The following is a 12,810-nucleotide window of genomic DNA, read 5'->3' as shown; positions in this document are numbered from 1 at the left end:
AGGTTTACTAGGATACTGCCTTGACTGGAGGGTTTGCCTTATGAAGAAAGATTGAATAAGCTCGGACTTTTCTCTCTGGAGAGAAGGAGGAAGAGAGGAGACCTGATCGAGGGGTACAAAATAATGAGAGGAATAGATAGAATCAATAGCCAGAGACGTTTCCCCAGGGCAGGATTAACTGGTATGAGAAGTCATAGTTTGAAGATAGTAGGAGGAAGATATAAAGGAGACATCAGAGGTATGTTCTTTACGCAGAGAGTGAATGCATGGAATGCGTTGCCAGCTGAGGTAGTGGAAACGAAGTCACTGGGGACATTTAAGCAACTGCTGGACATGCATTGAAGGGTGCATAGGTTAAGTTACTATATTTTACATTAGGATTAAGTCTCGGCACAACATCGTGGGCCTAAGGACCTGTTCTGTGGTGTATTTTTCTATGTTCTATAACAGGTATCAGATTTAAACAAGAGATGAAAAGAAATCACTTCTCTCAAATAGTCATGATGATGTTGAATTCACCAACTTAGAATGTAGGAGATGCTGATACATTGAGTAAATTTAAGGAGGATTTAGACAGATTTTTAATTAGTAATGCACTGAAGGGTTACATGGAGCAGCAAGAAAGTGGAGTTGAGGCGGGAGATGAGATCAGCCACGATTGTATTAAATGGCGGAGCAGCTCAAGGGACTGAATTGCTTACTACTGCTCCTAGTGCTTCTTACTTCTGTGGTAGCAAATTCTACAGGCTGACCATCCTTTGAGTGAAGAAATGTTTTCTCATTTCAGTCCTGAATGGTTTAGCCTGTATTCTGAGAGTATTACCCTCGTTCTAGATGTCTCAACCAGGGGGAAAATCCTTTCGTAACTAATCTGTCTGGCCCTGTTAGAATTTAATACATTTCAATCAATTCTCCTCACATTCTTCCAAACGCACATGAACACAGGCTTAGTCAAACCAATTTCTCCTCATATGATAGTCCTGCCATTCCAGGTATCAGCCTCATGAACCTTTTGCTGCACTCCTTCTGTGACATGTTTATCCTTTCTTGGGTAGGAAGACCAAAATTGCATGCAATACTCCAGGTGTGATCTCAGAAACTGTATAACTGCAGTAAGACATACCTACGTTTAAATTCAAATACTCTTACAATAAAGGCTAACAAACCATTGACTTTCTCATTGTTTGCTGCACCTACCAGTTTATTTCCATTAACTGGTGTACAAAGACACCTTTTCTCTTTAATATACATGCTCACTTTGTCTAATGCTATTATTCCACATGTTCTGTTACCATATTTTTAAAAATACTGTAGTATTTTCCCACTATTGAAGTTAGGCTAACTGGTCTGTAAGTCTTAACTTTTCACTCTTCTTTTCTTTCTAAAGGGGATACATTTGCCACCTTCCAATCCGTAAGATTCTATAAAAGTTTGGAAAATGACCATCAATGCATCCAATATTTCCAAAGTCACTACCTTCAATATTGTGGGATGCCAATTGTCAGGCTTTAAGCCCGTTAATTTCTCTAGTGCAATTTTGTTACTAATACTGATTTTATTCAATTACTCCCTCTCACTAGATCCTTGGTTCCCTAACATTTCCAAGTAATTATTTGTGCCCTCTTTTGTGAAGACAGAACCAAAATATACATTTAATTATTCTGCTATTTTTTTGATCCCCATTATAATTTCCCCTATTTCAGGTTCTAAGGCACCCACATTTGTCTCACAAATCTTTTTCTCCTCAGACGTTTATAGAAGTTTTACAGATGGTTTTTATGCCACCTACAATTTTACTTTAATATTCAATTTCCCCCTCTTGATCAATCTTTTTGTTCTCTTTTACTAAATTCCAAACTGCCACCAGTCCTCAGGCTTGCAGCTTCTTCTTGCAGTTTTGTATGCATCCTAGTCGGATCTAATATAATCCATAATTTTGTTTCTAAGCCTCCCAAAGGGAAGGAGATGGCCTAGTGTTATTACCACTGGACTATTAATCCAGAGAGCCAGTAGCATTCTGGGGACCTGCATTCAAATCCTGCCACGGCAGACGGTGGAATTTAAATTCGATTAAAAATCTGGTTCACTAATGTCCTGTAGGGAAGGAAACTGCCTCCTTACTTGATTTGCACTACATGTGACTCCAGACCCACAGCAATGTGGTTGACTCTTCACTACCCTCTGGGATAGGCAATAAATACTAGCATAGCCAGCAACACTCTCATCCTGCGAATGAATTTTTAAAAAGCCATGGTTCAGCCACAATTTAACTTTTATTTTTGTGCCAGCTGGAAATGAATAATTGTTTTAATTCCTGCAATGTTCTTTAAATATTACTTATCGCCTATCTTTTAGTAAAGTTTCCCAAACCATTATTGCCAATTTGCACCTTATACCCTCATAGGTCCCTTTACTTAGATTCAGGATAGTTTCTGATCCACCTTCTTCACTCTCCATCTTAAAGAGTACTTCTATCATTGCTTTTTATTCATGGGATGTGGATTTATTTCCTATCTATAATTTTCCAGGGGCACAGTTAACAGTCAACCACATTACTGTGGGCCTAGGGTCACCTGCATGCTAGGCAGATAAGGACAGATTTCCAGAACCAGATGTATTTCTACGATAATCAACAGTGCTTACATGTTGACTTTAGGCCAGCTCTTTATTCCAGAATTTATTAAATTCGGATTTCACCATCTGCTTTGGTGAGATGCAAACCATGTCTCCTCAGAACAATGGCCTGGGGATCTGGATTACTAGTTCAGTGATATTACCATTACATCACTGCCTTCCCTGAATGGCTGCTCTTCTGCAGTGGATCCTGCACAACAAAATTATTAATTCTGAAGAAGGGTCACTGGACTTGAGATACTGATTCTGCTTTGTCTCTACAGATGCTGCCAGAACTACTCAGTATCTCCAGCAATTTGAGATCTTCAGCATCTGCAGTTCTTTGCTTTTTTGTATATTCTTGTTCATTCATCCTTTCTTATTTCACAATTCTAAGAAACCATCATATATACACTTCAAGAAGTCTTCCTCCACAGTATTAATTCTAGTTTGGATTTTCCAATCTATATGCAGATTAAAACCACTCATGATTATAGTTGTACCTTCATTGCATGAAACTCTAATCTCCTCTTTAATTCCTTCCCTTAGATCTCCGTCACTGTTTGGGGTGCTATAGACAAATTCACTAATGTTTTCTGCCCCTTGGTATTTCATATCACCACCTACACAGATTCCATATCATGATTTGCTCCACTAGTAAATAATCACACTAAACATTACTAATCTAACAGTCTCAAGACAACTTAAGGTTTTATTGGTATAAAAGAAAATGACATCTCAGCTCAGACAATGCATTAAAGGTGTGAGGTTAGAATCTGTCTGGTTCTATTTCCAAAGTAGGGATTTATAAACTGTCTCATGGACTGACTGACTACAGGTTGTATGCTTTTTGAATAAAATAGAATGTATCTGTAAATGCAAATTCACTCCCATCGATTCATATGTGTGTGTGCACGTGTGATTGGTGTGCGAGAGGGAGAAAGTGTGCATGCATGCTTGATAGAGTGTGTGTGTGAGTGTGACAGAATATATGTCTGTGAGAGGGTGTGCGTGAGTGTGTGTGTGAGGGAGAGGGCATGTGTGTGAGAGAGGTTCCAAGTGAGTGTGTGTGAGGGAGAGGGCATGTGTGTGAGAGAGGTTCCAAGTGAGTGTGTGTGAGGGAGAGGGCATGTGTGTGAGAGAGGTTCCAAGTGAGTGTGCGTGTCATCATGTCTAGGAGCATGTACATATGTGTGCTTGTGCATGAGTGCGTGTGTGTGAGAATGTAGTGTAGTGGGGTCACCTGTAGTGTGACATGAACCCAGATCCCGGTTGAGGCCATCCACATGGGTACTGAACTTGGCTATCAGCTTGTCTGAGCTGAGATGTCACCTTTTCTCATACTGATAAAACCTTAAGTTATCTCAGGACTGTGAGGTGAAAGAAGTTCTGGGATTTACATACTAATTAATTGAAACCTGCATCCCCATTCTAAGTGACTAAATACCGAACAGCAATCTAGGTTTATTCAATACATTGCATCAGTTGTATGACACTTTGATCTTTTACTATAGATTCTGTGTCCTATCATCCTGCCCCACAAGCTACCTGACGAAGGAGCAGCACTCCGTAAGCCTGTACTTTCTAATAAACTTGTTGGACTATAACCTGGTGCTGTGTGACTTTTAACTTTGTCCACTCTAGTCCAACACAAGCATCTCCATATTGAATTTAAATGATGTAAGTAATGGATAAGGCCAGCAAATAAGAATACAATGTGTTGCATAGAGTCCTTCAGAAGAGGAAGGACAAGCTAAAATAACAATATTAAAAATGCTTCCTTATCAGCAACCATTAGTAATGTCTGTTATGACTTCTCAGTATCTGAATTTCTCTTACATACAAGGATAAAGCAAAGCTTAGCACAGCTGCATCCTCAATCAGGAAAAAATACTTACTCTCACATCCTTTAAGTCTAGCAGTCCTAGACGACAGAGACTCCTGTATAACATTTACTCCAGGAATTTCACGATAAATTAGTGTTGGCACTTAAAGTCTCAAGGAAGCTACTGATCTACAGTGGCAATAGAGGGGTGTATTTATTTCTGCTCCATGATCAGTTGCACTGTGTTTTCTTTTTCACAATTTTATGGAATCATGTTATTGGGAATAAAACTGGCAATATTTCCATTTACTTAGTCAAGCCTGGTTGTATCACAAGATTATCTCAGAGGCAACATAAATAGCTATTAAATACAACGTATAAGTGTTTACCATTTGTCAACATCCAAATTATCTTCTGACAAAGGATTTGGTTGGAAATTCTTTCCACAATAACATAGGCTAATATCAATAAGAAGGTTTTGTGGCAAGGATCTATGCAAAATTTCAAAGCCCCAGTATTTTAATGCTATTCTAAAGATTCCCAAAACGTCCATAATTACACATGCAATAACACTGAAGAAATTTTCTCAGACTCATGTTTAAGGCAACAGGATGTCATCACTTTAATGGCAACTAACTTTGACATATGATCATCTTTGAACAATAGACTTGCTCATCAGAAACTAGATTTAAACTTCCCAAAATGTGTATTTCTGTTAGAGCTTTAAGAGCAGAAGGGAATGGAAGACTTAAAAACAAACTATCTTCATGACAGTAGCATTCATAATGGATTGTGGTTACACTCTGGATGAATATTTATGAAAAAATCTATTTTGGAATTACTGTTTGTAATAATTGTGTACAGAACTGTAGTGATTGAAACCAGCTGGATCTTATTGACAATGAGATCCTTGATTGGGGTTGTTAACCTGGGCCAATCGGGTAGCCCTAGCAGACCAATATTAATAGGAAATTTTCAGGGAGAGGTGGGCACACTGGGGTGTGGAGTGCATCATTTCCCCCTCCAACTCTGTTTTGATTTAGTCCCTACCCTCCCCTTCACTGTTTTGATCACACAGCATTGCCCTGTGGTTTGAAGGGCAGTGCTTGTCACTGGCCACGCGGGTGTTTTTCCTATCTTCCTGGTGGTGGAAATTGAATAAAGATTGGTGCACTTTGTGTCTTTCACTGTGTCTCACACCTGCACACACACACCATGGGTGCTGGGGAAAAAATAAGCACTACCGCACTTAGGCGGTAGTGTGGGGATAAGGAAAAAAAAAAAGAAAAAAAAAAAAAAATAAAACCAAGAGCCCGGGTGTCTTTGGAGAAGGAGCAAAAAAAAAGAAAAGAAATAAAAAAAATAAAAAAAAAAAAAATTAATAGGAAATTTTCAGGGAGAGGTGGGCACACTGGGGTGTGGAGTGCTTTATTTCCCCCTCCAACTCTATTTTTATTTAATCTCTACCTTCCTCTTCATTTTTTTTCATTTACATAGGCATTGCCCTTGATGAGAAGGGCATTCCTTGTCACTGGCCACTCGGGTTTTTTATCCTTCCTGATGGTGGAATACGAACAAAGTTTTCTGCAACCAATATTTCTTCACTGTGTCCTGCACCTGGACGCACACAATATGGGTGCTGGGGAGAAGTAAGCACTACGGCTGTTTGGTAGTAGTGTGGGGGATTTTTAAGGAAAAAATTATATAACCAGAAGATTAGAATCTCCTCAGTTGAGAACTGACTCAAAAAATATATAAACAGGGAATTCAGAGAGTCTCCTGACTTCCGGGACTGACTTTTGAGCTGGCTGGATACAGCGAGTATACTAAACACATATAAACAAAGGATGACTTTGTGATGGGATACCAGTCTCTGTGTAGTTATTTCAAGAACCTAATAAGTTTGATGTTTAATCACTATTTTAATGACAATGCCAATCTGAAACAGGTTAATTTTACCATTAGAACAGCAGGGAGAAGAAAACAAATGTGATAACCATCTGCTGATATTACCAAACATGCCAGGCTTAAATCTCAATATTTAAGGGAGTACCGTTGGAAGTTAAACTCACAGCCAATTCTAAAAAATACACATTTTGATATTTTCTGGACTATAGAGTGAAAATGAGAAAACTGGGCACTCCTATTAAAAGTGGAGAATAGAACAATTTGTTTGTGATTTTGGTAAAATAAGTGAAGTTAACTGGTGTGCATAAAACAATGCTACGTTTTGGGAACATTGAGTCCAGACAAATTGGCACCATTGGTTATGGGTTCAGGAGAGCTCAACATAAGCCAGGACATGGTAGGCTATAGACAAAGTGTAGGTAAATGGGATTGGTATAGCTTGGTGTTTGTTGGTCACCTTAGACATGATGGGCCAAAGGGCATGTTTCTATGCTGTATGAATCTATGACTGTATAGCCATACTCCTTTGATTGGTCAGATAGCAGTTTAATACAAACTCTGTGAGGGGAGTGAAACAGAGAGAAGTAAAGAGACTTCCAGAAGCTATGTTGATCTTTCTCTTTCCCCTTTCTCTGTAATGTTGATTTTTCCAATGTTCTAATGGCAAAAGAGCAAGGAAACTATGTTTAGAAATGTTGAAAGAAATAACGCGAAAACCCAAAGATAACCAGAAAGACCCATGGTCTAACCAAGTTACGAGTGAACTAAAGACTAATCATTGCTATGCAGTTAACATCAGGTCAAAGATCTAAGGATGGTGAAATCAATTCATCTTGTTTTGTGATTCCATATTCTTCTAACAATGGTTTGTCCCTCCACTCATCATCTATATATTATCAGAGTCTTTTGTGTGAGTCTCCATGTGCGTAAGAGTTTGAGAATTTTAAAAGGTTAAAGTGAAATCAAAAAACTGTTGGAGACACTGGATACTGCAACGATTACTGGTCCTGACAACATTCCAGCAATAGTACTGCAGGCCCGTGCTCCAGAACATACCGCTCCGCTAGCCAAGCTCTTTCAGTACAACTACAATACTAGCACTTATCCAACAATGTGAAAAATTGCCCAGGTATATCCTCTACATAAAAAACAGGACAAATCCAACCCAGCCAACTACACTTCATCAGTTTACTGTCGATCATTATCAAAGTGATGGAAGGTGTCATCAACATTGCTATCAATCAGCACCTGCTCAGCAATAACCTGCTCAGTGACGCCCAGTTTGGCTGCCTCCAGGGCCACTCAGCTCCTGACCTCATTACAGCCTTAGTCCAAACACAGACAAAATTGCTGAATTCCGGAGGTATGGTGAGAGTGACAGTCCTTGACATCAAGGCTGAATTCAACAAAGTGTGGCATCAAGGAGCCCTCGCAAAACTGGAATCAATGGGTATCACGGGGTGAACTCTCGGCTGGTTAGATTCATACCTGGCACATAGGAAGATGGCCATGGTTGTTGGAGGTCAGTCAGCTCAGCTCCAGGATACCTCTGCAGGAGTTCCTCATGGTAGTGTACTCGGCTCAACCATCTTCAATTGCCTCATCAATTACCTTCCCTCCAGCATAAGGTCAGATGATTGCATAATGTTCAACACCATTCCAGTTCCTCAGATACTGAAGCAATTCGTATTCAAATGCAACAAGATTTAGACAATATCCAGGCTTGAGCTGACAAGTGACAAGTAACTTTCATGCACACAAATGCCAGGCTATGACCATAATTAATAAGAGACAATCTAACCACCGACCCTTGACATTCAATGGTGTTACCATCACTGAATCCCCCACTATCAACATTCTGGTGGTTGACCAGAAACTCAACTGGACTCACCATGGGGCGGCATGGTGGCTCAGTGGTTAGCACTGCTGCCTCAGAGCACCAGGGACCCAGGTCTGATCCCTGCCTCAGGTAACTGTCTGTGTGGAGTTTGCATGCTCTCCCCGTATCTGTGTGGGTTTCCTTCAGGTGTTCTGGTTTCCTCCCACAATCCAAAGATGTGCAGGTCAGGTGAATTGGCCATGCTAAGTTTCCCATTGTATTAGGTGTATTAGTCAGGGGTAAATATAGGGAATGGGTCTGAGTGGGTTACTCATTAGAGCGTTTGTGTGGACTTGTTGGGCTAAAGCACCTGTTTGCATACTGTAAGCAATCTAATCTAACTGTGAGCGGAACAGTGGCACAGTGGTTAGCACTACTGCCTCACGGCGCCAGAGACCCAAGTTCAATTCCCGACACAGGCAACTGTTGCCTGTGTGGAATTTGCACATTCTCCCCGTGTCTGTGTGGGTTTCCTCTGGGGTGCTCAGGTTTCCTCCCACAGTCCAAAAATGTGCAGGTTAGGTGAATTGGCCATGCTAAATTGCCCGTAGTATTAGGTGAAGGGATAAATGTAAGGGTGGGTCTGGGTGGGTTGCTCTTCGGAGGTTCGGTGTGGACTTGTTGGGCTGAAGGGTCTGTTTCCATATTGTATCTTTTCCGCCAGATGCGTAACCTCAACTATGACACGCAGCTCCTGTTCGTCAACCGTGATGGTTTGGAGGTCGCCCTCAAGACGCTGCCTGTCTTTTACCAGGACCTGATCACTGTTTGGAATATGGTCGAATCGCGTTGCGCCTACCCTCCGGCTGGAGTAGCGGCTGTCGTCAGGGAGCCGTTGCTCAGGAATCCGCACCTCCGTACTCGCGGGTTCGAGTGGCTGTCGGAGGGGAGGGCCGTGGCGGCGAGGGCGACCAGGGTCGGGGACGTGCTGGGTGCCGGGGGCCTGGGCTGGACGCTGCCGCAGGACATAGCGAGCAGGGCAGCAGTAGACGACCGGTACGTGGCCACCGCCAACCGAACGCCTTAAAACGGCGGTGCTCGGACCCGACGTGGTGCATCAGTTGGAGGACGCTCAGGTGTGCGGTGGGATCCCGTCCGCACTCACCCCAGCCCGGACGGAATTTCACATTGGCCCCAAGGTCCCGTACTTCCCGTGGGAGCCTGTGCCCCACAACCTGAGCCGCCTCCGGAATTTTAATTTTGTTCCTTTCCAGGGGGTAAAAAGGAGGGCCCTGTATAGACTGCTGCTGCACACCGTCCACCTCTTCTCCCTCATCCACCGTCCGGACACGCCTTGGCGTGCCCATTTGCCACCGGGCGGTGGGGATCCCCAGTGGAGGGCTCTCTACGCGGGAGTCCTCCTCCTTTCTCTTGGGGATCTGGGGTGGAGGGTGCTGCACGCAGCAGTCCCCTGCAACCGCAGATTGCGGTGGTTCACGGACTCCCAGCCCAACTGCTTGTTCTGTGGCGCTGTGGAGTCCGTGAACCATGTATATATTGGGTGTGGATGTTTGCACTCCCTTTTTGATTTTCTCAAAAACCTCCTCCTCTGCTTTTGGTTGCACTTCAGTCCCACGCTCCTGATCTTTGGGCACCCGGTACGGAGGAGGGAGGGCAGGTCCGAAGACCTCCTCGTGGGTCTGCTCCTGGGCCTGGCCAAACTGGCCACCAACAGGTCCAGGCAGCAGGCCGTGGAGGGGGTTGTTAGGGCCGACTGCCTGCCCCTCTTCCGCGGTTACATTAGAGCTCGGGTGTCATAGAACGTAGAACATAGAACATAGAAAAATACAGCGCAGTACAGGCCCTTTGGCCCTCGATGTTGCGCCGACCGAAGCCTACCTAACCTACACTATCCCAATAACCTCCATATGCTTGTCCAATGCCCGCTTAAATGACCATAAAGAGGGAGAATCCACCACTGCTACTGGCAGGGCATTCCATGAACTCACAACCCACTGAGTAAAAAAATCTACCCCTAACATCTGTCCTATACCTACCACCCCTTAATTTAAAGGTGTGTCCCCTAGTAACAGCTGACTCCATATGCGGAAAAAGGTTCTCACTGCCAACCCTATCTAAACCCCTAATCATCTTGTACACATCTATCAAATCTCCCCTAAACCTTCTTTTCTCCAATGAGAAAAGCCCCAAGTGCCTCAGCCTTTCCTCATACAATCTTCCTACCATGCCAGGCAACATCCTGGTAAACCTCCTCTGCACTCGTTCCAATGCCTCCACATCCTTCCTATAGTATGGCGACCAAAACTACACACAATACTCCAGATGCGGCCGCACCAGAGTCTTATACAACTGTAATATGACCTCAGGACTCCGGAACTCAATTCCTCTACCAATAAAGCCCAGTACACCATATGCCTTCCTCACAGCACTATTTACCTGGGTGGCAACTTTCAAAGATCTGTGTACATGGACACCAAGATTCCTCTGCTCATCCACACTACCAAGTAGCCTACCATTAGCCCAGTAATCCATCTTCTTGTTACTCCTACCAAAGTGAATGACTTCACACTTAGCTACATTGAATGCCATTTGCCACCTTTCTGCCCAGCTCTGCAACTTATCTATATCCCGCTTTAACCTGCCACATCCTTCTTCGCTGTCCACAACTCCACCGACTTTCGTGTCATCCGCACACTTGCTCACCCAGCCTTCAAGCCCCTCCTCCAGGTCATTTATAAAAATGTCAAACAGCAATGGTCCCAAAACAGATCCTTGTGGAATATCGCTAGTAACTGCACTCCAAGATGAACCTATACCATCAACTACTACCCTCTGTCTCCTTCCAGCCAGCCAATTCCTAATCCAAACCTCTAACGCACCCTCAATGCCATACCTCCGTAGTTTTTGCATTAGCCTGCCATGGGGTACCTTATCGAACACCTTGCTAAAATCCATATACACATCTACTGCTTTACCCTCATCCACTTCCTTGGTCACCTTCTCGAAGAATTCAATAAGGTTTGTGAGGCACGACCTGCCCTTCACAAAACCATGCTGAGTATCCTTGATCACATTATTCCTATCTAGATGTTCATAAATCCAATCCCTTACAATTCTCTCTAAGACTTTGCCCACAACAGAAGTGAGACTCACTGGCCTATAGTCACTCGGGCTATCCCTGCTCCCCTTCTTGAACAAGGGGACCACATTCGCTATCCTCAAACAAGGGGATCACATTAGCTGTCCTTGGAGAAGGAGCACGCGGTGTCCACCAACACCCTGGAGTTGTTCAAGGAGAGGTGGGTGCCGCAGGGAGTGGAGTGCATTATTTCCCCCTCCACTCTATTTTGACTTAGTCCCTACCCTCCCCTTCACTGTTTTGATCACACAGCATTGCCCTTTGATGTGAAGGGCAGTACTTGCCACTGGCCACTCGGGTGTTTTCCTATCTTCCTGGTGGTGGAAATTGAATAAAGGTTTGTACACCTTGTGTCTCTCACTGTGTCTCACACCTGCATACACACACACCATGGGTGCTGGGGAAAAAAATAAACACTACCGCAGTTAGGCGGTAGTGTGGGGGTTAATAAAAAAAAGGTGAATATCAAAAAAAAACACAGTGGTGACAAGAGCAGGTTAGAGGCTAGGAACATTGCAGTGACTAACTCACCTCTTGACTCCCCAAAGTCTAACATCAGCTACAAGGCACAAGTCAGGAGTATAATGGAATACTCCCCACTTTCCTGGCTGAGTGCAGCACCAACAACACTCAAGAAGCTTTACACTATCCAGGACAAAGCAGCCAATTTGATTGGCACTACATCCACAAGCATCCACTCTCTCCACCACAGCCATTGAGTAGCAGCAGTGTGTATTATCTACAAAATGCATGCAGTAATTCACCAAAGATCCTTAGACAGCATCTTCCAAACCCATGACCACTTTCATCTGGAAGAACCAGTACAGGAGATACATTGGAACACCACCCAACTTCATGTTCCCCTCCAAGTGGCTCACTACCCTGACAGGGAAACATGTCATCATTCCTTTATTGTCGCTGGGTCGAAATCCTGAAATTCTCTCAGGATTGTGACTTTTTGGTCATTATTATTGTACTGGCTGTGAGAGCTTGTTTGCACAAATTGGCTGCAGTACTTCCTACATTACAGTGGTGGTGACGACACTACAATGGACTAGTCAGGTAATCAGATGAGTAATAAATGGAATTCAACCCAATAAAGTATGATGTTACATGGTGAGGGCTAACAAAGCAAGAGGTTACACCATGAATGATAGGACCTTCAAAAGTACTGAAGATCAGATGCATTTTGGACCTGCTGTGCTTTTCCAGCACCACAACCTTCACATTTATTTAAATATTTGAAACTTTAACCTTTTTTTTAAAGAATATTTCCATCTCATTCTCTGCAGCTGTTAAAGAGAAAATACCAGTCAGGAATGGGGGCAGATGCTGTGTTTCTCAGTCCCTTAGGCCACCCCCTCATTCTTGATGAAGAGCATATGCTCGAAACATCTTTTCTTTGCAACTGAGAAACTTTAATTTCCCTTCTCACTCCGCCAAGGACATGCAAGACCTGGGCCTCCTCCACCACCAAACTCTAGC

This window comes from Chiloscyllium punctatum, chromosome 46 (assembly GCF_047496795.1).
Source record: "Chiloscyllium punctatum isolate Juve2018m chromosome 46, sChiPun1.3, whole genome shotgun sequence".
Classification (NCBI taxonomy): domain Eukaryota; kingdom Metazoa; phylum Chordata; class Chondrichthyes; order Orectolobiformes; family Hemiscylliidae; genus Chiloscyllium; species Chiloscyllium punctatum.
This window is presented reverse-complemented; position numbering follows the sequence as displayed.